The following is a 5,830-nucleotide window of genomic DNA, read 5'->3' as shown; positions in this document are numbered from 1 at the left end:
TTTTAATAGGTCAAAAGTTCAAAAAATAGTTTCTTGTTCCTTTAATGACAATAATCTCTGCGGAAGATCTATGATAACTTATTCGAAACTATGTACCTACACCATTTTTTCGATTCGCATTTTAAAAGTTACAATAACTAACGAGAAGTTAGTATCGACAAAATTAGCCATAGAACTTCTTGTACAGAAAATTAAAGGTAGGTTTTGAAAACTTGTATTAATTTCTTACATACTATTGGGGACTATCGTGACTAAACATTTCCCTGGGAAAGTGTACCTTGTTTCAAACATGGGAACAAAAATGATTCCCTCGGAATTTATCTAGCTGTCATTCCATAGGATTTTTATTGTTCCATGGAAATAAATTCCGACTGTTTTTTTTTTTTTTTTTTTTGACTAATTTGTAGAAAAAAACACTCCAGTGCAACTATTTTAAACAAGCATACGTCCATTCCAAAAATTCCTAAAAACATGTATAGATTTGTTTGCTTGATTCTTTATTTTTTTTTTTTTTTTGTTAGTACTGAAATTTTTTTTCAAAAACAAGTGTTTTTTACCATAAAACTGATTTAATAGACAATTTTTGACTTAAGGTTTTGACAGGGAGTTCTGTTTAAGTAGACACCTATGTATGTTTTAAACAAAAATTTCCTTATGTTTTTCAAGATTATTTTGTTGAAATAAAAAATTCAAAAAATGATAGTAGTTTCCGAAAAAAAAAATCGAAAAAGTTAAAAAAAAAACAATCCTTAAAAAAATTGGATTTTTCGAATCGAAATACCTATATTTTTTTAAATAATTTTTAAAGCACGAAATTGCGAAATACCACAAAATTAGACAATAATGCATCCCAGACTTTATTTTGCATAAAAAAACTGCTAAAACATTAAAATTTTGTTAAGTAGTGTTTGAGAATTTTTCTAAAACTCTTTGTAAGTACCTATATTTTTTTTTAGTGACAGAAATTTTGAAGACTTTTATTTATTTAATTGATTGAAGCAAGTACATATTTTAACTTTGAAAGTAAGTTGATTAACTTAAAATACTGCTATCGGAGATTGTTTCCAAGAAAGATCGGAAATATTTGAATTTTTTAGTGATAAATTTAAATACTTGGGTGTGTCATCAAAACAATTTTTTTTCCTATGAAAAATAATATCTTAATTTGATAAAAAAATTAAAACTTAAAAATGAATCAGAGTCAGAGTAAACACTGATAAAAAAAATGATTGTTTTTTTTAAATAGTCACATATTCCCTTACCTTTTTTCAAGATAGAATTCTTTGTATATTTATTATTTATATCCCATAGGATTATTTTATCCAAATATATGTGTATAGCTATTTTGCAGACAACTTAATTGTTTAAACAACAAATACAATTAAATGTAGATAGCACAACAGCAGCACAATAATTATCCAAAATCTAGATAAAAAAAAAGGGTTTACTTTATATTTCTTCTCTAATTTTTCACTCTTTCGAACTTCTATAAAGAAAAAGATTCCATAAAAAATCACACACGCAAAAAATAATTATTTTTTTTTATTATTCACAAATTCGTAAACAAACAAAAAAAAATTGTATAAAAAAAAATTCACTTTCATCCAAACAGGACAAACAATATAATCTCGAGAACAACGAGTAACAAAAAAAAAAAAAAGAAAGAAAACCAAGTTATAGGCACATAAATCTATAGATACACATACGTTTTTTTTTTGTATCTTTTTTTTTTAAGTGTAGGTATATATCCCACTTTTTGTATGTGAATGTGTTTAACAGGAGAACACTTTGCTGCGCACAAAGAACATCCAACAAAAAAAAAAAAAAAACTCGCTCCAGTTAGTATGTGAGTGTGAGTTGAATATACAAAAAAAACCCGAAGCAGGGATTCTATTGGGACTTCAAAAAAAAAAATTGTCGCTCCTTTTTTTTCTAAGGATTTTTTTTTTGAAAAACACGTTTTTTTTCAACTTTTTAAAAACAAGATATATTTTAACAACAATTTGTTAAATCTTTTTATATGAATAAAAAAAACAACAAAAAGTTAAATTGAAAATTATTATTTTTTTTTTGTATATACTTTTTGTCAAGTCTCAGGATATCTTTTTTTTTTAAACGAAAAAACTTAAAAGTCAATCCGCACCCTTGAACGTCCAAATTCAAACTTAAATGCAACGATCCAAGTTTGAGCAGTTTAACTATGCTATGAACTAAACACGTATCCGTATCTCAGAAATAATGTCAATGTGTGTATAAATCCATTTTGAACAAAATGAAATAAGTGATGAAAATGAAAACCAAAAAGAAATGAGAGAGAAAAAAGAGAGAGAGAGAGAGCGAAAAAAACCCTATGAAAAACGCCCGAAGTATTGTAGAGTAGAGAGAAGTTGAAAATCAGCAGCAGCAACTAAAGCCGGCCAGGCATTCAACCAAAACCAACAAGAATAACGTGCCTTTGAGTTCTTTTTTTCTGATTTTTTTTTTGTTAAGTGGCTGTCGTTGTCGGTCACAAATACACTATTGTCGTTTGAACAACATGCAGTCCATAAAATTATACACAACATAAAGTACAGTAGAGTATCTCGGTATCTTTTTGTATAAAATCAACAACAAAACAGAAATTTCAAAAAACCGCTACTAGCTAAGCTACTACAAAAGTCGTCATATTGTCGACTTTCTATGCGTGTGATAGTGCGGGCTGGTTGATGGGTATGGGACTCTTGGTTTTGGTCTTGGTCTCTTGAGTGTCGAGTATTTCGAGTGGGGTTGATTGGTTCATTTGCTTGGTGTGGATGGAGTTGGATTTAGATTAAAGATATAAAATCGAATAGCAAACTATACAAACTATTGAGTTGTGGAACGTATCTTTTTATCCCAGAATCTTCAATACTTTAACACTTGGTGTTGGTGAAGTTGAGTGAGTTTTTTTGTTTCCACTCAATCTTCATGAATGTAGATAAAGTATCTTTTTGTATGAAAGTATAATTTAAACAAAGAATTTATTCCATCTTTTTTTTTTTTTTTCTTGTTAAAGATACTTTTTTTTGTGAAGAAAACGTTTGGGTTCAGTTTTAATATTCAGGATTTTATATCTTTACTTGTTGAAAAAAAGAAAAAAAAAAAAAACACTTGGTTGGGTGTATCTTTTTGACAATGAGAGAAAGAGAGTTCATGCAGAGAAGATATAAAATTCATATACCTACTACGTCACTATAGAAGCGAAATATTGGTGGTGTGTATGGAAACATACATAATTACGAATAATATCCGAATGTATAGATATAAGTTAAGTATATGTGACAGGAAGTTCTACTGATTGATATTTGGCATTGAAAGAAATGGTTGTAAATGAAGGAACAATGTGACAAAATAGGTATAATTAATTATTATGGAACCTGCCTTTTATGTTTATGTTGATTTTTGTTTTTTTTTTTTTTTTGAGATAAAGAGAAAGGATAAGACAGGAGGAAAAATTTTGTATAATTCATTTTGTATTACGTTGTACCTACAAGATGTAGATTTGATAGAAGAAGAAGAAAAGAGACAGAAATAAAGAGTTTTACTGAGATAGGAATTTAGGAATGGATGGAAAAACTCAAGTAAATTTGAACACTGATTGTGAAATTATGATGGTTGTTTATGGTGATTTTTATCTTTTTGTGAAAAAAAAATTCTTTGGAGAAGAAGTTTTTGAGTAAAGATATTGTTTAGGGTGATGAAGCAATGCACAGTGCGGTATTTAGGACTTAAACCTGGCCAAAAATATTAGAACACAGTTTTCTACATCAAATAGGTACCAAATGACTAAAAAGTTATTTAGAACGAAATTTTTATAATTTTTTTGGTACAGTAAGACCCACTTACTTAATAAACACCAAAAAAAAAAATGCACGTACAGTCCTGTGCTGTAACTTTTCTTATAGCTAGTAGTTTATTCTTTATTTTGTTTTTTGATTCAAGTTGTTTCATTAAGTAGTTTTTGAGTTAATTAAGTTTTAAAGATGAAATTTAGAAAAAAACAATTTTATTTTTTTCGTTAATTAATTGATTCTGTATAAAATTTAGCAGTATCATGGACTTTTTTTTATCATTATTTAATGAAGTGGTAGTTTTAAATCAAATACTAAAGAATTCATTCTAATAAATAATAAAGTTCCTAAAAAAAATTTAAAAAAAAAAACTGGAACATACTTTTTTCCTGGGATAATTTGCATACAATTTTTTATTTGCATTTTTTTAAATCTGAATGCATTATAGCTCAAAAATATGTGGGTCGTAGAGAGCTAATTTTTTTTTTTAAATTGTAGATAATTTAAAGGACTACAACAGTAATTTATTTTTTTAGCCAATACTTGCACCGTTTACAAAATAATAAGGCAAGAGCTTGCTAAACAAAAAAACGCCTTTGACTTAATATTACTTATTTTTATTTGTTTCAACAAAAATAATGTGCACCAAATCGATAGAAAATGTTGTAACGAACAATTAGTAGCCTTATTTTTTGTCGTAGGACAGTCTGAAGCCGAGTTATTCCCAAAAAACGACATTTTTGGGTGTTTTCGCACCGATTTTGCATGCGTTCATTTATCAATTGCTCGGCCATCTTTGGTGATAAAGAGCTGATTTTTTCTGTAAATGCAGCTTTTTTCGAAATAATGACAAAAATGTGTTTTTTAACAACAAGAATTTGACTTTAAATGGCTGCCATTTTGTATTTACTCACTCAAATACAATGAAATTACATACAACGATAGAACATATTATAAGGAAGAGAATGTATGTTTATTTTTTGGTCTACGACAATCTGGAGCAAAGATATTAGCTTAGAAGTAAAATATCCCAAAAAATGCATTTTTGCGAATAACTCCGCTTATAAGAATGATCAGGTGGTGAGAAATTGGGTTTAAGCCTTTTAAATATAACCATATCGATCCATGAAATAAAAACTGACAGTGTCTCTCAGCGCAAGGTGAGGCCCTTTTTTCCGACGCTTTGACTGGAGTATTAAGTAAAAAACAAAATATACGTAGAAAAGTCATTTTTTTTTTTAAATCGCAGAAAAAATCGTGTTTACATAAATAGTGCAAGTTGCAACTGAAGGTATCGCGAACTGGGTTGATCAATTTATAGATAGATTCCACTAAAAAGTAGCCTGGTTATCTACCTGTTATGGGACATAAACCTTATCTTGGCGGGCAAAATCGAGAAATTTGATTTATGACTACGTTTTTAGGTCAAAATACCGCACTGTGCGATGAAGCCCAAACGATGTGCCTCTCACATAATATAGATGAAAATTTCTCACAAAATTAGTAAGAAAGAAGCAAAGAAGATAAAATATCCGAACCAGCTCATTATTCAAGCTAGGCTTTTCAGGAATCGCGAAATGGCAACATGAACAATGCTGCAAGATTTCTTCAAAATTAACGCTCAAAGGAAGAATGATCAAGCAATTCGCTCACCCAATTTTATTAACAATGTTCAAGGCAAAATACTTGTGAATGACTTTACACTTGACAACAGTATTATCAGGGACTTTTGAATTAACCAGTTTCCCAGCAGCCGACCCTAATTTCGAAAAAAATTTATTGATTCAGACAAAATACCCTCAGAGTTCTAGAAACAGATGAGGAACATTGGGTCTACATTGTGATACTTCAAGGAATTTGCATTATGTGGTAATTAGTTTTCAAAAAGCAATGGGTTTCATTTAGACATCAAAGAGTTTCAGAAGTCTACGTGTGAATGGTCTGGTCATGGACATCTTCGAACTAGTATGCACGAAAGTAGAATGGTACGCAAAAGCTACCGCAAAGCTCCCAATTAATGT

General features: G+C 29.2%; 1 long non-coding RNA gene across 1 annotated transcript; it reads right to left on the bottom strand.

Moving 5' to 3' along the window:
* Positions 1-1,258: 1,258 nt before the first annotated feature.
* LOC129907805 (uncharacterized) lies at positions 1,259-3,398 on the bottom strand. The gene is made up of 2 exons (XR_008771164.1): positions 2,081-3,398; positions 1,259-1,486 (listed from the first exon to the last, which is right to left on the bottom strand). It is a non-coding gene; the product is annotated as an uncharacterized LOC129907805 (long non-coding RNA).
* Between the last annotated feature and the right edge of the window lie 2,432 nt (positions 3,399-5,830).

The sequence above is a fragment of the Episyrphus balteatus genome, chromosome 1 (genome assembly GCF_945859705.1).
Source record: "Episyrphus balteatus chromosome 1, idEpiBalt1.1, whole genome shotgun sequence".
Lineage (NCBI taxonomy): Eukaryota > Metazoa > Arthropoda > Insecta > Diptera > Syrphidae > Episyrphus > Episyrphus balteatus.
Note: the sequence above shows the minus strand (reverse complement) of the source record. Positions and strands in the feature narration are given on the sequence as shown.